Here is a 22,294-nt window from a genome sequence, read left to right as displayed (position 1 = left end):
GTTAATTCAGTTAATCATTGATGGTAATATTTATGGTAATGGTCATAACAGCGGGCTTTTTTGAGTGCTGATTATAGTCAAGTTTCTGGACTGAGCTCCTTATAAGCAGTATAGTTTCAGAAACTGTAGGACCACATAGAATTGGTGCATGAAAAAAATAGGAATTTTAATAAATGATTAGTAAAGTATCTTGCTAGAGAATGCACATTTACCAAAAATTTAAGCTTTGGCTCATCACATATGTATGTTCAAATTTAATATTTTATTGTATTTATTTATTTTGCATTTGTGTACACACACTAGAGAATAAGAAGACAACTTTCTGGAGTTGCTGTGTCTTTCTACTGTGTGGGGCCTGGATTGAACTCTGGTTGTCAGACTTAGGGGTAAGTGCTTTTACCCTCTCACTGACTTATCTACACTCAAATTTAAGATCCCAGACAACCAATGTGTTTTAAAAGTCCCCAAACTTTGAAACCCCAGTCAAAAAAATGATTTGACACCAACTACCTTTTCTGATTTGGGCCCCATTCTTGTTAAGAAACAGGGAATGGGTAAAATCCTCTACTAATCTCAAAGCAGGAAATGAGCAGGAATTTACAGGTTAAACTAGAGCAGCTCTCTCTCTCTCTCTCTCTCTCTGTGTGTGTGTGTGTGTGTGTGTGTGTGTGAATACGAATGAATGGTAGTAAGTGTACTTGTGTATGCATATGTGCAAGCCAGAGATTGATGTTCAATATTGTTCCCCTTCATGCTCCATATTCTTTTTTGAAGACAGGATGACTCACAAAATTGGGATCTTACCGATTGGTGTGACTAGTTGACCAATTGAGCTACCTGTCTCCCCCAGCTTAGGGGCTACAGATGCCTGCTGCACCAGGCTTTTATATGGATGCTGGGGAGCAGAACTCGGGACCACATATTTAGGCTACAAGCATCCAACCAATTGGGCCATCTCCCTAGCTGCCCCACCCCTGCTTTTTTTAAAAGACAAATCTTAACTAGTAATGGGGCGGCAAGCATATCCCATCACACCCAGCCACCACTAGCTATTTTAAACAATAGAAGTCTCAATCTAATATGGATTAACAGCTTCAAAATATGAATAATGATCATAAGTCAGGATATCGCAAACTGAATCCAGACGAGAAATTTTAAGGAACCAAACAAGAAACATTAATTATGTGATGCATTCGATAAAAGAGCTAGAGTTGAAGCTCAGACATAGAGTATGTTCTCAGCACGTTCAGCACCCTGCTCTCAATCCCCAATCCCTGGCCTTGTAAGAAAGGTGAATTATGTGGATTTGCAAAGTATTGGAAAGGACAGCCTTTGACAGAAGACATTTTCATAAGATAAAATAAAATTATCAGCAAAAGTTAGTTTTATTAGCTTTGTTTTAAAAAGCTAATAGCCATTGGTAGCCATTCAAAAATGAAGAATGAATCAGAGATTTGAGATTTAGAAAGCTGAATAGAAATGCAGATTCCTGGAGGAAGCCCTCCCGGGCCATGGACAGGAAGAACTGCAGTGAAGTGACCACCTGTCATTTAATTTTAAAAGGACTTGGTTCTATAGTATTTTACACAACACAGGAGTGATTACTCTCCGAGTTTACATAATATCTGGATCAATGGAAAACCATTTATGACTCCATGTCCTCCTGATAGATTCTACCGAACAGGACAGTAAAGCATCATGAAGTCCTCAAACAGCTCTATGCCACAGGCCTGTGCTTGGTGTCATGAGAAAAATGTTTTTAAAAAGTTTGGTCTAGAGGCTCAAGAGATTCCTGTGCTATGATATCAACAACTTGAGTTTTATCGATTTCCAAGGTTGGTTTTCTGTCCTAACTGGTGCTGGTATGAAGGAGGAAGCCCAGATCAAGCCTGGTCAAGTGGTTACTTCTGCATTCCTTTTGGCTACTGCTGCTTTTCTGTCAAATGGTGTCAGCCTTTCTATGTGCAGAGACATGCTTACCTTATTTGGATAGAGGGAGGGCCCTGGGGGTCTCCAGCTCTTCCCAGGGGAGTTGGGCTCCAGGCTCACAGTCATTCCTGGGAGGGGGAGGTGCTGCTCAAGGCAAATTAAGTCAGTGCTGGGCCTGACATGTAAATGAGTGCAGGCTCCTTGGCTCTGTCTGCCCTTTCAGAAGGTAATCAAGTCAAATTATCTATGAGAAGAAACGATGCTCATGGCTGAGAGGGTGTGCAAATGAAAACCAGATTCAGAGGGAGGCTTGTGTTGAGAAAGCGCAGGAGAGGGAGAAGGTGTATGTGTGGCTGGGTGGGGGATGAGATTTTCCCTTCAAGCCCAGCCTCTCCTTTATATATTTATATCTGCTTGTATCTCTGTTAATTCTTATCCCTTTTGCATCTTTGTATACTTCTCTGGATCTCCTGAAACCAAGCAAAGGATTTCCAGATTGAGAGTCGGGGATAAATCTTTGTGAACAGGCAAAAGAAAAGGTGAGGAATAAGTAGGGTCCTGGGCCCAGAGTGACTGTCATGTGGGAATGACAGAGGTAGTCTAAAATTCAAGGCTGACCCTCTTGGTCTGAGCCACAGCTTATTCATGAACTCTGTGAACCACATCTGAATTCTCAGGACTCTTGGCTATACAACAGCAGCTTGACACCTCAGAGGATATTTGGCAGTACCTTAAGGCATTTCAGGTTGGCATATCATTGAAAGGTGAGATTTGCTGCTGACACAGTTGAGACCGGGCAGCTGCTGCACACTGTTTCAGAATGCCAGGACAGTTTTCCACATATAGAAATATCCAGCTCAAAATGTCAACTGTGCCCAAACTGAGAAGCCCAATGAAGGAAAAATAACAATAACAGGGTGTGAAGGATGAACTATCTTTTCCAGCTGCCTCTAATCCTCTTCTCACTGTGACCTGAACATCATCCCCTCTCCCTTCTTTTGAAGCCAGAGTCTGAAGCTGCATTGGGAGGTACTTCTCTAATAGTGATCTCGTCCTCTTGGAAATGCAGCAGAAATTTTGTAAACAGTCATGTGAGGTATTCTTATTGAGCTAGACTTATTCTTCCATCTAGCCTTGAAAACTGTAGTTTCCCATTTCTAATCCAAATCATATACAGAAAGCATCAGCCAAAACTAGATTATGGGCACTAATAACATGCCCTCCCCACACTTTAATGTGTGTGTAGGCAAAATCAAGGAGACCTTAAAGAGGGAAAATATCTAGTATGGTAGTCTTTATAGAGTGCATATATAGAAAGAGAGAAAAACAACTTATTATACATACCACCAGACAAATGGGTCTCTCACCTATATAGCATTGCTAGACAGCTTAGGGTAGTCAAAAAATGATCACTTGGATCTGTATGTTGGTATCTATGAGGCAGGTCAGCAATGGGAAGCTAGAGCTAGGCATTCTAGTGCCCTTAGAGTATGGCTCATTTTGTTCCCTGACATTCACAGGCTTCTTTCTTTCTTTCTTTCTTTCTTTCTTTCTTTCTTTCTTTCTTTCTTTCTTTCTTTCTTTTTCTTTCTTTCTTTTTTTTTTTTTTTTTTTTTTTGAGACAGGGTTTCTCTGCCTGCGTAGCTTTGCGACTTTCTTGGAGCTCACTTGGTAGCCAAGGCTGGCCTTGAACTTACAGGCTCTGCCTTCCGAGTGCTGGAATTAAAGGCGTGCACCACCACCGCCCGGCATAGCTTATTTCTTTATATCTACCTTGGCATGATGATCAGCCCATCTAAACATCCTTGACAGTGTCTTTGCAACCCATAGCTTATTCTCTGCTCCAATTTCCATGTAGTCTCTTGAGGGGGAGCTATATCTAGAGAAAACATTTAATCCAGGATGTCAGAAGCCCACACAGGTTACAACAGGATTCTTCCATAGGTATAGTCAGCAGCACCAAGAGATTGACTGATTACGTAGCTCTGCTCCCAAAAAGGGAAACGACCGTGTGTTACTGGTGAGATGGATCTGGGAGAGCATCATTGAGTGGTTAGGACTCTCATTTCTTCACACTAAGTGGAAGACAGCATCACAGGCCAGACTTTACTGGGTGGGCACAATAGGAGCTAGAGAGCACACTTCCAATTTATAGGGAGACTGTTTCTGTATTTCTTTCCCAGCCTCTCCTTTCTGCTCTCACTTCCCTAGCTCCCACTTTTTATTACCCTTAACATTTTTCCTTTCTCACTATAAAGAGCCTTTTGAATGGGTTTGACATTGCTGTGACAAAAGCATCATTTCACATTTAAGATTTAGGTGCTTGGAAGGAGACTCAGCTGGTGGCTTGAAGCACTTTGGGCCTCCAGTAACAGGATTTTGGGACTCAATGACTGTAACCCATTGAGGAGTATGCAGATTACATTTAATTTAAAATTCTCACATGTTGCCGGGCGGTGGTGGCACACGCCTTTAATCCCAGCACTCGGGAGGCAGAGCCAGGCGGATCTCTGTGAGTTCAAGGCCAGCCTGGGCTACCAAGTGAGTCCCAGGAAAGGCGCAAAGCTACACAGAGAAACCCTGTCTTGAAAAACAAAAACAAAAACAAAAACAAAAACAAAAATCTCACATGTTAAATTAAAGGAAGAAATGGTAGTTCAAAGAGAAGCTAAATGGTGTTCTATCTCAATAGCCCAATGGACAGACATGAATCATTCACTTTGGTTTTGGTTCACACTCAGGAAAGTCAGGAGGCCACACTAGATAACCCTTTGTACCTATTGGAGCTCCAACACTTTTCAGATGTCCGGTGAGAATCCACCCCCACCTGGACACTCCTTCAGCCTTGCTCTGGTGTCATCCTGTGACAAAATTGATTCTGAGACAGGACTTGTTCAGTGGGCAACTTGCACTGGTTTTCATTCTGCATAAAAATGAAGAAATAAATAAAACTAGTTATCCCCTCACACATACAGGCCCTGTGGAATGGAGGCCCATATCTTTTTTTGCCCTTTTAATCTTGGGAACTGGCTAAACAGCCATGGTGAGCTGAGGGGGCTTTAGAATAGGCTTTCCAATAGGACATCAGGAAATTGTTTTGCTTTAAAAGGCTGAACTATGCTGAGCTGAGTGAACAGCACAAGGACTGAGCAGTTTATACTTTACAGCCCCTCAGTCTTTTGTTCAGTCATCCTCAGCTTGCTCACCAGGAGTGGTGGTACAAACGATTAAAACCAGGTACGGGGGAGTCACAGCATAGTCTGAACAGTGGTCCAGCAGAGGCACAAAAAAATGCACTTCTGTGGGGCCAGTGGTGTGGCCTTAAGAGATGAAGGAGCTTGGCTTTGTGTGACCACTCTAGCCTGAGGTCAGATGCTTTCAAACAGCAAGATGCCAAGACCATCCTGTCACTCAAGAAAAATGCACTGAGTGTTGAAGTGAGCCCAGCAGCCTGCTAAAGGCCTGGGGATGAGACAAGTGCTTCCTGCCTCTAAGAAACTCAGAAAGAAGGGACAAAGCAAACAAACCCTTAAGAGTGTCATGTGACAGCTTCGTGCTGCCTGTACGATAGAACTGTCTTCCACATCCTCCAGTCCTCCCACAGAGTGCCAGTTCACGCAGTTGAATAAACAGAGAGATGAAATAATTGGTTCAGTTCCACTAGGCTTGTCAGGGGATTTCATAATCTTTCAAATCCTTGCTTCAAGATCCTTGCAGGGTGTCAGGCTCGCACACAGGAGAAGAGCTTAACTCCTTGTGGATACAGTTCTTTCATCTCTCCAGTAACCCTGCTGGAGATAATTTCCATGAGGTGTTTCCCAAGTGGATTTCGTTTGATTACTAGTACAATGCAGGGGCTCTTGGCCCATAATTGGGCTATTGTTTTAAAGATTTATTTTTATTATTTCTGACTATGCATGTGCATCTGTACATGGTTATATGCACAAGTGTAGATCCTGCAGAGTCCAGAAGAGGGTATCAGATGCCCTTGCAGTGGTCATTCCAGGTGTTGTGAGCATCCCAGCGTGGGTGCTGGGAAATAACTCCAATGTCCTGGAGGATAACCACATACTCTTCACTTCTGAACCATCTTTTAGCTCTATAATCAAGCTTTATATATATATATATATATATATAATTCTCTCTCCCTCTCCCTTGTGGGGTGTGTATGTGTATGTGTGTGTGTGTGTGTGTGTGTGTGTGTGTGTGCGCGCACACCTGTGCTCACATACATATGCTATGGTGCATGAGTGGAGGTCAGAGGACAACTTGCAGGAATCAGTTCTCTCCTTCTACCACATGGGTCCAGGGATTGAAATCCAATTGGCAAACTTGGTGGCAGGTGCCTTTGCCTAACTAAACTAACTCACATGCCCATTATTGGGTTCTTCAAACTGTTCTTTTGCTCTGGGATTCTTTTGCTCTCTCCTTTCTTTTTCCACATTTTTTTTCCTTTGTCCCTCCCCTCCCTCCTACTGCCTCCACATGCTTGTCTTGAGCCTACTTTTCTGGCCTTCTGAAATGTTGGTACTACCTGAAACCGCACTCTTGAATCAGACTCTCTCTGTTTCTATTTGCACTTTTCCCTAGCTAGATAATCAGCCCTGACACTTGTGTTACCCTACAGCTTCGCTGGTACAGGCCCAGAGATCAGCCCATCTCAGGACTGATTTTAATGCTTGCTCCAAGCACATACCTACATATGCTGTATAAGCACGTTTCTTTTTCAGTGTGAATTGGCACTCAGTACCCATTCTAACTATCTCCTGGTTACACTTTTAGTGCTTAGGAGTCTAACGCAGATCCAGTCCTGGTGGGAAGCATTTTCTACTCACCAGAAAAATCCACATGGTATTTGAATGGTGATGGGGTGGTAAGGAGCACTTACTATTGTTTTGAGTGCTTCTGGTGAGAGTTTTGCTGTGGAATAATCCTTCTGTACACTGGGAATATGTATTGCTCTCAGTGGTTAATAAACCTGACAGGCCAGTAGCCAGGCAGGAAGTTAGGCAGAAAAGCCAAACTAAGAATGAAGGAAAGAAGAAGGGCAGAGTCTAGAGATGCCAGCCAGCTACTGAGGAAGCAGGACATGTAGAAAATGAGGTAACAAGCCATGAGCCAGGTAACAAAGCATAGAAAAGAAATATGGGTTAATTTAAGTGTAAGAGTTAGCTAGTAACAAGCTTGAACTATCAGCTGAGCATTTGTAATTAAAATTAAGTCTCTGGATGATTATTTGAGAAGGACTGCAAGACAGAAATGCCCACCTATAGAGTTTTTGTTTCTCTTTATAGATTTCCCTCGACAGAGCATTTCACCTCTTAGGTTCATGGGCATTAGAAGCACTCTGGGTGATAGGGTCCTGAGATTTGTATTGCAGGTACATCTTAGTGATTTTTTTTAAATTTCTCTAAAACATTTCATTAAGTATAACTACAGAATAGCACACACACTTGGTAGCTACAGCATGGGAAGATTCATAATGTGTTCACAGGGTGGTGCTGTTCAGACTGAAAACCAAATGCCCAACCCCTAGTCTTGCCTTAATCCTCACACAGGACAGAGTTGATATGTTCAAATACAGTGAAGGCAGGGATAAAGATATACATGTGTTTATAAAGCTGTCCAAGTGGCCTGTTGCCATTTATTGGAAAATTATTCCTTCCCACTGTATTGAAGGGTCGTATTTGTGACAAATAAGGTATAAATATATATCAGTATGTTTTTATATTTTGGTTTCATTTGTGTTATGTATAAACTAACCCTACATGACAGTCATATCATAATAGTCAGTGGTATCTTGTAGTAAGTCCACAAGGCTTTTCAAAAAAACTACTAGTAATTTATAGTTCTAAATTTTTGCAAATATTAGCTTATGGATTTTATGCACACAAACAATACTCATACCTTCATTTTAATTGGAGCAATACTGAATATATATTTTAATCATTTCATTAATTATGAGTTTTAACCCATTATGTTCAGTCACTGCTGTCCCTATGTGCACGGGTATGAGGTCATTCATTATAGCATGAACAACCTACCAGTGGCTACATCCCCAAAGAAAACTGACTCCCTCTCTTCCAGCAGCCATTAACTATTAATAGTTCTTCAGATGGGGGTGGGAGCCTTGGAGCACCCCCATATCCTGTAACTTTTAACTGGCTTGACCATATGAGGGCCTAGTGAAAAGAGCAACAACTTCTGTGAGTTCATGTGTACAGTAGTAGCATTTTTTTGAAGAATCAGAATATATATGGAGCTTTGTAATACATGAGTATGATGGAGATTTTCACTTACTAAAATGTTATTTATATCATGTAAGTTTTGTTGTATCCAGGATGGAGGTGCTTACACATCTTTCTTCAAATTTATTAGTGAATATTGGATGGCTTTAATATTAACATTAAGTGGTATTATTTTAAATTTTATTTCTTATTTATATAAAATTCAATTTTTCATATTTGCCTTGTATACAGTATTCTTGCTAAATGCATTTACTAATTTTAAACAGCACTGAATTAGTTTTGACCCATGGAGTTATATTGTTTCTAAATAATAGCCTTAACTCCTTTTCAATAATTATGGCTATTTTTCCAATCAATTGTCTAGAAGCTCTAATGCAATTAAACATTTTGAATTTTGTGTGTGTGTGTGTGTTGTATGTGTGTGTGCACCTGCAGAAGTCAAAAGAGTCCATTAGATCCTTTGGAGCTGTAGTTACAGATGGTTCCTGGGAACCAAATCCAAGTTCTTTGCATCAGAGCAGTATGCACTCTTAACTATTGCACCATGTCAGCAACCTCTAATATAATTTGGATGAAAATGATGTTTGGCAGAAGCCCAGTCATTATTAGTTTCAGAAAGAAAACTTGCAATAGTTTTTTGTTAAATTCTGTGGCTTAAAGTTTCAGGAAGCAAGTGCTAGTCCTAGTTTGTGAAGGGCCTCCATAGTGAATGGTTTTGTACACATCATTTCTCTTTTTGTCTGTCATGGTAGGAGATTTTCAAATTGATTTTTGAATATTGTCTCATCTGTTACTGAAACAAACCTGGATTGAGGACTAGAGTATGCTTTAAAAATATGTTCATGGATTTAATTTGCTTTCTTAAATTTTAAATGATTTTTAAGCTGTGTCTATATCAAAGCTTCATTTGGAGTTTCCATTCTTACTTTATTCTTGTTTTTTTGTGTGTGTGTGTGTGTGGGGGGGGAGTTCTTATATAAGAAATGGAGAATTGCTTAGCCCACTTCCCAGAAGACTGAAAATTCTGGACTACTTTTAGAATTCATCATTGAATATATCATTTTCTATTTCTTCTTTGGTAGCTTTTTAGTTTTCTAATTATTTATTTTGGTTGTTATTGTTATTTAAAGAAGAGCCTTACAGTGTAGCAAGGGCCAGCCCCAAACTCTTTGTGTAGCTTATCTAGACCAGAACTAGTGATTTTCCCATGTCTGCTTTCCATGTTTGGGCATCAGAGGGTACCCTTGGACTTCAGTTTCATTTAAAGAAATTTGTTCATTTTATCCAAGCTATCAATTTGATTCTTTTGAAGTTAACCATAAAAATCTGTCATTTTTTAAATGTCTATAAGATCTGTAGTTCTCATACCCTCTATACCCTGTGTTATCATGGGATAAATGTACTTTGTTTCTTTCTTGTTTTATTAATTGTTTGATTTGTATACAAAGCAATGGGTTTTATTATGACCTGTTCCTACACAGATATCACTGTACAATGGCTCATAACCACCCTTAGTAGACCACACCCTCAACTGTCTGCTTCCTACCATCAAAACATCTCCCTTGTACTTTCAAGTCACAATAAATGCATAGATGTTTATATATGTGTGTATATTTAGACACCATGTAAGAAAACATACAGTACTTTACCTTACTTCACACACATTGCCTCCTTTTGTTTCCTCCTCTTCCCTTCTTTTGGGCACCTTCTAGCATCTTCACAGATGTTTCATGTCACACACACACACACACACACACAAAATTTATATTCAAATATAAATTCTGCATATGAGATTAAGTATGTAATTTTTGTCTTTCTGGGGCTGGCTTTTTTCACTTGAATTGATGATTTCCTGTTTCATCCATTTTCTAGAAATGGTGTAATTTGATTATTTTTAATGAAAAAATCGAGGCTTCCATGCATTATTATTGTGTTTACATAATTTCTACCCTTCCCTCTCCCTTCTCCAACTCATCCTATATTCTCCAAAATCCCTTTAAAATTTGTGACCTCTTTTTAAATTAGCATGTGTAAATGCACCCTGCTGAGTCAATTTAGTGTTTCTTCTACGTGTATGTATTTAGAGTGGACTATTTGAGATTGGATCACCTATCAGGGGACTTGTCCCGAGTGAAGAATGATGTTCCCTCTCTCAGCATTAATTAATTAATTGCTTATAGCTCTTCATTTAGAGGTGGGCCCCAGTGAGATTTCCTCCATGCACCTTGGTATGTCAATTGATGTTGTTATTGGGCAGATCTAATTTTGGGTACCATATTTTTTTTTTATTTCATACTTGCATCTTCATACATGTATGAGACACTGTCTCACAGCAGAAATTCTGGTCCTCTGGCCGTTTTGATTGTTCCACTCCATCTTCCATGTGGTGTTGAGAATTTAACTCAGTACCTCTGCAACAAGTACTCTTAACCACCGAGACACATCTCCAGCTGTGACTTTCTCAAGCATTCTTAGTGGGTTTTTTTAAATCCCTTCTCTTCAATAATGACCTCCCTTCCCTGTTAACTGCCACCCTTGCTACCCTTGCCTATTTCCCCCTTCTAAAGCACCATGTCCCACTGTCACCCCTAAAGCTCCTTTCTCTATAGGTGCCTTGATCTCCTTTACTGTCCTGGTTTCTGCAGTGACTCCAGGATGTATTCTCTTATGTAAAGATCTAGAGATAGGCTCCACAAATCAGAGAGAGAACATACTGTGTTTCTCTTTCTGCACCTAGGTTAGCTCATTCAGTGTAGTTTCTTGTTTACTTGCAAAATCCTTCCACTTACTTGCAAAATTCCATTCTTCTTATGGCTAAATAAGACTCAGTTGCACTATTCAGCACATTTTCTTACCCATTCATCTATTGGTGGTCATTTGGGGCTATAGTGAATAGTGTAGCAATAAACAGGTATATTGCAAGAATCTCTGTAGTATGCTGTGAGATATCTTTCTGTATGCTGTGAATATGTGCTGCTCTGATTGGTTGATATATAAAGCTGTTTGGCCTATGGCAGCAGGCAGGAAATCCAGGAGAAAGACAGGAAGAAGAAAGGAGAGTCAAGGGAGTTGCCAGCCACCACTGAAGGAGAAGCAACATGCCAACAGATCAGTGAAGCCACAGAACATGAGGCAAAACACAGATGAATAGAAATGGATTGATTTAAGATATAAGAGCTAGCCAGCAAGAGGCCTGTCATAGACCATACAGTTTGTAAGTAATATAAGCCTCTGTTTGTTTGAGTCCAAGAAGTTGCAGGACCGGGCAGAACACAGGAAAACTTCCAGCTACATTTGGCACCCAGATGTGGTAGCAAGAAATTCCACCAAAAACCTAAAAGCTTAAAAAAAAAGGTTCTAAAACAGAGCTAAAAACAGCTTCTTAGTTGTGTCTCAGGCAGACCATGAGCTATAGTATGGTGGATTTGTGGTGTGTGAGCTTGAACACAGCATGGCAAATTCCCGCTGCAGTATACAGTGGCATCTCTAAGCCATGCTGTGCACTGTATGGCAGATTTAGCTTTTGCTAGCACAAAAAAAAAAGAAGGAGAAGAAAGAAAGAAAGAAAGAAAGAAAGAAAGAAAGAAAGAAAAAAAGAAAGAAAGAAAAAAGAAAAAAGATGAGGTTTCTGGGCTACACACTGCTAGATGGAGGCATGGATCCACTGCCTCACAGAGTCAGCAGAGAGCATGGCTACCAGAGTTGGCAGTGAATTACCCCGCCATGTTGAGAAGCTGAAGTGGGCAGAGCCAGCAGCCAAGGCTGCTGTTTCAGTCCTAGTCATGCTGAAGTTTAAAGCAATAGATTTACAAAAAGACTGATTCAAATAAAATAAACCTCTAAAAGGTTTACATTATAGGTAAAAATATACATAGGCTTAGAAGAGAGAGGAAAGGGAGCATAGACGTTTGTATAAAGAAATAGATAGTTTTAAAAAATAGCCTTTAAAGAGACAGTAGAAGTAATATAAAAACAAGCCATGTAAAGATGGAAATCATACAGAGAGTCTGGATTATATTGTCTTTGGGATTTTTAACTGCAGAAAGACATTTGATTATAAAGGCTGCTCAGTTAAACCAATATGTATATTTCAAAGGTATGTTGACTTCAAAATTTGTGTTTAAGGATATGTTGCTTTCGAAAGAGTTCTGTTTTTGTTTCCACAGAATGAGAACCTATGGATTCTAAGCTAATATGGTTTGATCAAGGAAGATCCCCTGAGGGTCTCCAGATGTTCCAATATCCAAAACAGCTTCGAGACAATTGGCTCAGACAATAGTCACAGACTATTCCAGTCAGGACTTGACCATAATTCTTAATTTTCTCAGGATCCCATAAGATTGCCAGCACCCTCATCCAGGAGGAAGTAATATGAGAAGCTGCACCCAAATTCCCAAAACATTGTTTATAAATGTTTATTTTTATTTAAAGGGGGTTGATTATAAATGCAATCTCTTTCCAAAGAAGAAGAGGGGATATTATAGATATGATAGGATAAAGATTAACAATTTTTTGTAACAATTTTATTGTATGTTTTACATTGGTATGAATTTTAACTTATTGATACAAATTTAATTTTGTTATACTTTATGCATATTTCTACTCTTGTTTAAGGAATGTTTGTACAGCTCATTTGAAATTGTATAATTAAAAATACAGATTAGTAGTTGATCATCTATGATAATCAAACTTATAAACATATTAGTTGTTTTTTAGGTATACAAAGATGTATTTAATATAGATAGATAATTTTCAAACACTTCAAAGACCTACAGAGTATGGCATTTAAAATGTTTTAAAAACTTTGACTTTCTGGACAACGAGGCACATTTGCTCCTGGCAGCACCTATTTACTTCAAGAGGAGAATGGGCATCAAAGACACTCCATATGGAGTTTACCTTCTTCTCGGCAAAAATAGCCATTTGGGCAAAAGGCTGCTCTTGCCTGGACTGCTGATAGTATGTTGTATAAACTGGATATGCAGCACCCATAGAAAACTGACCACTGAATTTGCCAAAATGGGGCAAAATGGTTCTTCAGGTTCCTGCTTTGCAGAAGAGACTGCCAAATATTCTATAGGACACAGGGAGAAGTGACTGAAAAAACCCTAAGCCTGTTGATTGAAGACAGATGTCCCAACTTTACAGAGGCACTTTGGATAACTGTCCAGGCAGGCAGCTGTCTCTGTCATTTTCAGAATTTTGGAAGTTGCTTACAATGCACTTCTTGTTTACTTAGGTAATGTTATACCCTTCTGGGGTCTTTGATGATATTTGAAGTCTAAATAGTTAGAATTTTCCTTTGTTATTATAAAAGATAAATTAGATATGAAACTTTAGACTCACAAATACAGAATAGATGATAGAAGATTTTCTTTAATTTTGCAAAACACAAATAGACTAGATATTGTAACTGTAATTCTTGCTTGATAACTATTCTATTATATGTAAGTTTAGTATGTTAAAGTTGAAACCTTCCTTTTTGATTAGAAAGAAAGTGCTGTGGGATGTCTTTCTGTATGCTGTGAATATGCTTTGCTCTGATTGGTTGATAAATAAAGCTGTTTGGCCTATCACAAGGCAGCTTAGAGGAAGGTGGGAAATCTAGGAGAGAGACAGGAAAAAGAAAGGCAGAGGCAGAGAGAAACGCAGTCCCACTGTTCAGGGAGCAGCATATAATGGCACACAGGTAAAGCCACAGAACACGTGGCAATATATAGATTAATAGAAATGGGCTGAGTTTAGTTATAAGAGCTAGCTAGCAAGAAAATCAAGCCATGCCATGGGCATGCAATTAGTAATTGATATAAGCCTCTATGTGTTTACTTGGGTCGGAATGGCTGCAGCATTGGGTGGGACACAGGAAAACTTCCAGTTACAGTAGTGTACTTAAATTCTTTCAGGCATATACTCAGGAATCTGAGTTATCTTAATGGATTTACAGTTTCAGTTTGGAATGATTGAAAGTTCTGGAATGGGCGCTAGTGATGGCTATACAATAGTTTGTAAGCTGGAGTTCCTAGAACTGTTCACCAAAAAGGTTAAAATGAAATTTATGTTATTTAGATTTTGCACGATTTTATTTTTATTCATTTATTTTTATTGGAAATAGATTTTTGTGTAAAGTATATTCAGATTATGGTTTCCTCTCCCCCAACTCCTCTCATATCTACACACACTCAAAACCACACCATTAAAAAAAACCAAACAAACAAGCATCTAAAAAAGAAAGAGAAAAAACATAAAATATGACAAAATAAATACAAACAAATCTGCATAAGACAAAATTACAAAAGAAGCAGAAAAAGGAACCAAAGAAAAAGCACAAGAAACACATATAAATGCACAGACACACACATTTTCACATGCAGAAATCCCATAAAGACACAGAATCAGAAACCATAATATATAAGCAAAAGATCCATAGGAGAAAAAAAGAAGGTGGAAAAAAGCCCAGACAAAGCATTATGACACAGATACAGGACCCCCCCCACACCTCCAAAATTACCATTGAGTTCATTTGTGTTGGCCATCTTCTGCTGGGAACAGCACCTCCATTAAGAGTGTTTGTGTACTCAGTGAGACTACTTTGGAGAAAACTGATTTTTTCCTTTGTGAGCAGTTATTAGAGACAGCTTCTAAATTAAGGATGGGGGTTTATGTGTACTTCCCCTCTCAGTCCTGGAACCCCATCTGGCTTAGACTTGTGCAGGCTCTGTGCATGCTGCTACAGCCTCTGTGAGTTCACATATGTGCCAGAAAGAAATCAGGGAAACAATACCTTCACAATAGCTTCAAAAAAAAAATTATGAACCTCTTCAGTGAATTTTTCATTTTGACATACTTGGTTTTCAATGACACATGTTTCTGTACCTTGAGCATCATTTTTGTTACAATTTGCTAAAATAAATGAGGTTTTATCAACCACATTTTTTATTTGGGGAGTCCTTGTAGTCTTTAGTTCTTTGAATGTATGTGTAACAGTTAATGAGCATCTTTGCTAATGTAGTCCAGTCTCTCTGCCACTTCAAAGCCATTCATAGCTCCTAATTTTTAAACATATGATTCATACTTTTTGTCCCTTACATAGATCTTATTATTGATTGAGGACTGGCCATTTCAGGTAATACAATGCAGCAAGTCTGTATACAGCTTCCTTTGTTCTGGAGTTGTTATTTTGTTGCTTTGGCTTGGAGATTCATTGGTTAGTGACTCAGCTGAACCACCTTTGTTGAAATGACCTATTACCCTCATAGTATATATAGCCCTACGCTTTCCATTGCCCCTTTCTCCTTGATTTTAACCTTTAAGTTAAGTTTATCATTGACTGTGTATCTTTGAAATGGCTATAAAGATTGAGAGTTTTTGCCATTATTTTTGTTTTTTGTTTTATCTTGCACCCCATACACACACTTTAACAGGATCTAGTGGCTTGAAGGTTTTCTCACTGATTGCTTTTGGGGGACACAGCATCAAACATGGGTTATTGTATTTTGCAGCTTGGCTTCCTGCCAGTAAGTATTCTGTCAGAGACTGCACGTGAGACCATGAGTGAGTCCAGCTTCCTGCCTATGTTGATGTGTTGATGTACAGCTTGGGAAATACTTTCAAATCGTCCCAGCTCTGGTTACTTCTCTATGGTGCAGCACTGGTCGCCCTCAGCCTTCCTGATCCTCAGGTTGACAGGGATTCCAAGAGGGGTTACCCTGCCTGTCTCTACTGAACTCTAGGGCTGCTATGCCAGTTTGATTGTTTTGTGGTTGTTAACCTCTTAATTGCCCTTCGTGAAGATTCCTGCTTTTTCACAAGGCGCTTAGGGATGGCCTTGTCCTTACCCTGTTTCAGAGTCAATCTTCTTACCTCAGGGCCTTTTCCTCATCATCTGCCTCTCCTTCCTGGGTAGAGTCCTGTGTTCACTTTGCAGCAACCAAGAGAGAGCAACTGCTTTATCTCATTTCATCTCTTGGTGTGAGCATCAAGGAAGGTGGTGCCTTCTAATTTTTCTTTTCAGCTTCGACCTTTTAGAATGGAATCCTACAGAATTAGAATTAGAATCCTACAGAAGCTGTGTAAGGAGCAATCAGGAGCCCAGTCTTTTGAGCCTCCAAAGCCTAGAGTATCTGATACTGTAAGCACAGACTGGGCAGAGAAATGCAGAAATGTACTGGGTCATTACCACCTGCAACAGGACTTCTGTAACACAGGTCTGGAGGAGCTGAGAACTATAAATTGGTAGCCATAGACTATTACCGGAGGGAAGGTAGAGGCCCTGGCTGCTTACCTTCACCTGCCAGTAGCAGAGGCTCTACGGTAAAGCATCTGTAACATGGCAACTAAGTTAGAGAAGTCAAGGAGGAGAAGGAGGACGTAGCTCAAACACTAGACACTGTGTTTTCTTTTTTCTTTTCTTTTTGGTTTTTCGAGACAAAGTTTCTCTGTGTAGCTTTGCGCCTTTCCTGGAACTCGCTTTGTAGACCAGGCTGGCCTTGAACTCACAGAGATCTGCCTGCTTCTACCTCCCAAATGCTAGGATTAAAGGCGTGTGCCACCACCGCCTAGCTGTTTCTTTCTTTTAAAGTACTAGATTTTCTTACATGAATATTTTATCCTGTAGTACATTCCCTTAGGAGAATTTTCATGTATTTTAAATGTTTTGAAAAATAATTTCCATTTTCAGTTAATTGTTTTCAGGGAAGAATGTCTGTTGAGTTCTTTATTCTGCCATCCCTGATCAGCTGACTCACTTTCAGCGTTGGCCATCCTTCTCTTGGTTTATGTACTGTGGTAATTATTTTAATTCCGTTTTTAAACTCAGAACACATTATAATCTACAATCCTTTCGTCTTTGTATTTATCCTTATATTTACCATTTCCTTTGTTACACATTCCCTCTATCTCAAGCCGTCTCATCTGGGATCACTTTACTTCTAAATAACGTTTGTTTTCTAGAATTTTCCTTTAATGAGAGCTACTGGTAAATGCAAAGTCTTTGAGATTTTGTTCACTGTTTACTTTCTTTTTGAGAGACATTTCTACCAGACACAGACTGTTGGAAGTATCCAACAATAAAGTATCCTTTACCCACCCTCCTCTTCCTCTCCTTTCCTTCGTCGCTCCCCTTCTCTCTTTACTTCTCTCTCTTCCCTACCTTCTTCCCTTACTTCTTCTTTTTCCCCTTCTTTCTTTTTCTTTTGACACTGGGGCTTGAACCCAGGGCCTTATTCATGCTAACACAGTACTCAACCACCAGGTGGCATCCCCACCCATCCCCTTATTCTTCGCACTCACATGGAAAACATTCTTCCTGTTCACCTGGAGGTGGAACCTGCTCTCAGCCATCTTTTCTCCCTGGCTGCTCTCGTACTCACCGTTGTCTTTGGAATTCTGTCTTTAGCCACCCAGCGCGTAGTTCTTCTGTTCCTTTTCTTTATGCTGGACTGATCTCAAGTGTCACTGGAAGTCTGTTTGTTGGAGTTGGTGTTAGTCTCATTTTACCTCTCATTGGTTTTGAGAGAAATTCTTGGCCATTAGTTCTTACAAAAGTTACCTCCAGCTCACTTTTGGGTTTTGTCTTCTTGTCCCAGTCTCTGGTTCGACCATCCTGTCCTGTCCTCTGTGTCTCTTTCACTAGGTTAACCTGTACTCCAGTCTCACCACTAATCAGAGAAGATTCCCAGTGATTTCTTTAAGTCCTTTTAATTTTTACTAGTTTTATATTTGGTTTCACCTGCACATATTTTCAATTTTTCATATTTCTTTATTCTAGTGTCTTCTTCTGACACCCACTGGCTTCCATTTATCATTCATATTCATTTTGCTCAATTATGCCCAGAAGAAGACATCTTGCTTTCTTTAAGAAAATAAACGTAATACATAATTCTTATAGTTCTTTATAAATATGAAGAAATATTTCAGCTGTCATCATTGTAAATAATTTAATCTGCAAATGGTTAAATATTACACTTCCCTATTACATCCCTGTGACTTTTTAATTTCTTTCTCATTTTATATTTCTTTGTTTTTTTGTTTCTCTTGTGGTTATTTATTTAGGCCCCTCGTGTTTAAATCTTGTAGTTAACTAATGCTTTGAACTATTTTTTCTTTTTCCCTTCTGTTTTTTAAAGATAAATTTAACACACATTTATAATATGATAAAGTATTAATGTAAGTAATATAAAACAATTTTAACATGTATCACATTTTCCAATTAAAGACATTATATTCTATTTTACTGAATCAGTTGGCATTTGATTTTTAAAATCTTGCATCTGGTAACTCAACATCTGCTGTGAATATCACTCTATATAAATAAAACACTGATGGCCAGTGACCAGGCAGGAAGTATAGGCGGACAAAGAGAGGAGAATTGGGGAAACAGGAAGAAGGAGGGGAGACACTGCAGCCACGGCCATGACAAGCAGCATGTAAAGACGCCGGTAAGCCACCAGCCACGTGGCAAGGTATAGATTTATAGAAATGGATTAATTTAAGATATAAGAACAGTTAACAAAAAGCCTGCCACGGCCATACAGTTTATAAGTAATATAAGTGTCTGAGTGATTATTTTATAAGTGGATTGTGGGACTGTGGGGCTTGGGGAACCTGGAGAGAAGCCCTCCAGCAACGAACATCCTAAATTGTTTATGTGTGTGGGTGGGGGGGCGGTGTCTGGTGGTGGTGGTGGTGGTGGTTGTGGTGATATGTGTGTGTGTTGAGGGGTGCATGTGCATGTGTGTACATGTTCCCATGTATGCAAGTGGGTTTGGCAGTTGTCAGTAATGCCAGGTCAAAGGCACAGTCCCATGTCCTCCATTTCAGTAACCTGGGGTCTTCCTTTCATCTTTCAGAGATCTAAGTCAGACAGACCCAAGACTTGTAACTTCAACACAGAAAAGGATTTCAAAACTAGCAATTATTAATCAGAGTTGGAGATTTTCAAAACAAGAGTTAAGACAAAGGTGAGTAGAAAGAAAGACACATACAAGTGTGTGTATGGGGTCCTCAAGGGAGAAATACAATAAACTGCCTTAGTGCTAGCTAGACACAGTATTTTGTTGGCTGTCAAGTTATATACCAAAATGTTGCTAGGAAATGTTTTCCCTTTTCTCTTGTTGTGTATATGAAATGATGTGTATATGAGTGGCCCTTGACGTGCCTTGGATGATTTTATAATCTAACAAGGAAATCCAGGAGCCACTGACTGGATTTGGGGTGCACAGGGATTTGGGGTGTGTATTTTATTATAAAATTTAAATGTCTTACCAGATGTCTAAAATGTTTTGGGTTTACCCTAGGAAAGGAAAAGGCCTTGAATCATTGCCAATTGTGTCGAAGTTCTTGCTTCTTAATGGATGAGAGGCTTCAGTGAAGGTAACAGCTTCCCTCCCCAAACCCTGTCCCATAGTCCCATTATTTCTCCCAACTTCCTATCCTGCCTTAGAGGCCAGAAGTCAAGCTTTGGTGTCATTCCTTAGGTACTATCTACCTTCTGTTTTGAGATAAGGTCTCTCGCTGGAATCTGGGGCTTGCTAACAAGGCTGGCTACGAAGTCACAGATAACTATGTATCTCCACTTTCCCAGTGTTTGGGATTACACCCTTTCCTGGATTTTTTTGTGGATGGTGGGGATTGAACTCAGGTCCTCACGCTGGCATGGCAAGTACTTTACTGACTGAGTCATCTCCCCAGTCCTCTTGCTATCTTAAATACTTATTTGTTTAAATTGATGTAGTTTGCTTCTTCCAATTAATCATGTTCCGTTGTTTAAAAGATCTTTGATAACAGTTATTGAAACCTTTGATGTTAGAAACCTGAGCTTTTGAAAAGTCTTCAGTTATCATTTAGCTCTGTGACTCTTTGCCTCCTTGACTAGACACATGGCCATATATATGGGAGGCTGTGACTCTCTTCTTTGCCCTTGAATGTGAAATGTACCCTAAAGGCTCATGTGTTTCAATGTGTAGAGTCCCCAGAAGGGGGCGGTGTTATCTGAGATTGTGAAACTTTTGGGTCTGAGATCTAGTTACTAGACTAGGCCTATAGGGTTGGACTAGAAAGCTATACTAGCTTAGTTTCAGGCCTAGGTCTGTTTCTTGATTTGCCAAAAATGTAAATATGCAGCCTAATTCTGATGCTGTCAGGACCCCAAGCTGCCATGATTGACTTTATCATTTCAAACACTGAGGAAAAGTAAACACTCCTCCCGCCTCCCCTCTTCTTTCAAATGTTTTATTACAGTAAGAAAAAAAAAAAAAAAAAAAAAAAAAAAAAAAAAAAAAAAAAAACCTAATCCAGAAAGAGAATGAGAACTGCTCTCTCCATCTTTGCCTTGACATTGACCAAGTCCTGGTTTTGTACCTGTTCATTGGTTTTGGACTTTGCAATGTGATCGCTGTTCCTGCTGTTAGCTATTTAGGTAGCATTTATCTTATTGTCATTTCATATTTCCATTTCCCATTTGTGCGTTATATATCTTATTTAAGAACTACAGGTATAGGAAGACACACCCTGAACTTCTAATGTGTTAATATCTGGTTGGGGTCTCATGCCCCAACATCTTCAGGTTTTGAATCACTCTAGCCTATCCTCTTTAAAATTCCTGTTAAGCTAATCCAGATAAAATCCCTTCCTCTTATTATTTGGTTGTAATTTTTTTCTATCCACAGGCCCTTATCCTATTCCTGATAAAATTCTACTTCGCCTTACTGTGTTGTACTGTCTTTCTCTTCCACTACAAAACTCCACTCTTGTTGTACCCTTTGGGGCACTTTCCTACTGGGAGAGTCCTGAAGGATGTCTGGCTTACTATGTTTTTGTTTGCTGATGCTTATGTTGTTGGGAATTGAATCTAGGGGCCTTATACATGCTAGGCAACTGCTGTGCTACTGAGCTGCATCCAAAGTACCCCCTTAGGATGTTTTAATGTCTCATTAAATAATTTTTATCTTTAGCTGTTTGTGTAAGAAAGGAATTAGAGATTCCTCGTAACATGACCTAGCTAATGAATATTATAAAAATCAGAACAGTGATTATACCAAAGGAAAAGGAAGTTCAGAGGATGGTAGGGTAGAGGATGGGCAGTTTTATTAGGATAGTACTATGCTTTTTTGTCTTTCATGAAGTTATAAAGCTACTGACTGTCATCTGCTAAAACATACAAATGTCATATTCACATTTATGAACTGGCTAATATTTCTCCATTTTAAAAATTAAAAATGGATGAGGTGTAAAAATTTAAGAATACCTAACCCATCTCATTATTTTGTAAAACTGGAGGGTATATTTAGTATCTGTAATATAATTGTATTATATGCAGTGCATTTCAGGTGTTTCTAGCTATTCTCATTATGACTAGACTCCTTAAAATGGTATGTGAGGTTTCTGAACTCCAGTTGGATTTTCCTTGCTAACACTAGCATTCTTCTTAGGCTGATTCATCTTTCTGTTAGATGCTTCAATTAACTTGACTTTTGCTTACTAAGAATATAATTTTCATAATTTATCAAGCCAACCATGAAGCAATCAATGTAAATAAATTATAGATTAGTGCATATCTGTACAATATCTGTTGCCAGTCAGTTACACATATACCCCACCTGCCAGCTGGCACTAAGCTGCATCAGTGGGAAGGCTTGGTGGGGTCAAGTTTGTTTAAGTGAGAACTAGCCCAACAGAGCAGTCTGAGAATGACATCATCATAGGCAGGAAGTGATGAGAGTCCCTCAGGACATTGTTTCCTTCCTATCCCAGAGGTAAGAGGACTAGCCTTTGGATTCCCATTTTACTAGTTTCTAGATTCAGTTTGTCTTTTCAGTTCGTACAATGACAGGAGCTTGTGGTTGGGTTTTACCTGAAGCTGGCCCTTTTTGAGAATTTTCTCCTTTTATGAAGTCATTTGTGCTGATTTCTCTTCTCTGCCTCCAAGTTCTATGACTTTTCTCTGTCACCCTCTCTACTTACATCGAAGACATCCCTTGATTCCTGAAGAAATTACCTTCCCAATCGTTAAGTCCACTTATCACTTTGGATTAATTCATCAGTTTCACAAGTATGCTGCAAGAATTTCCATCTCACAACCCAAACCAAAACTTCTGTCTTTATTATTGCACAATGCTAAA

The 22,294-nt window shown here is 39.3% G+C and overlaps 1 long non-coding RNA gene across 1 annotated transcript; it reads left to right on the top strand.

Moving 5' to 3' along the window:
* Positions 1 to 303: 303 nt before the first annotated feature.
* On the top strand, positions 304 to 19,546 carry LOC119088424. Its single transcript, XR_005092094.1, has 3 exons — positions 304 to 386; positions 19,025 to 19,135; positions 19,472 to 19,546. It is a non-coding gene; the product is annotated as an uncharacterized LOC119088424 (long non-coding RNA).
* The last annotated feature ends 2,748 nt before the right edge of the window (positions 19,547 to 22,294 follow it).

This window comes from Peromyscus leucopus, chromosome 7 (assembly GCF_004664715.2).
Source record: "Peromyscus leucopus breed LL Stock chromosome 7, UCI_PerLeu_2.1, whole genome shotgun sequence".
NCBI classification, from domain to species: Eukaryota; Metazoa; Chordata; class Mammalia; order Rodentia; family Cricetidae; genus Peromyscus; species Peromyscus leucopus.
The sequence above is the reverse complement of the archived record's forward strand: the minus strand, read 5'-3'. Positions and strand labels throughout refer to the sequence as shown.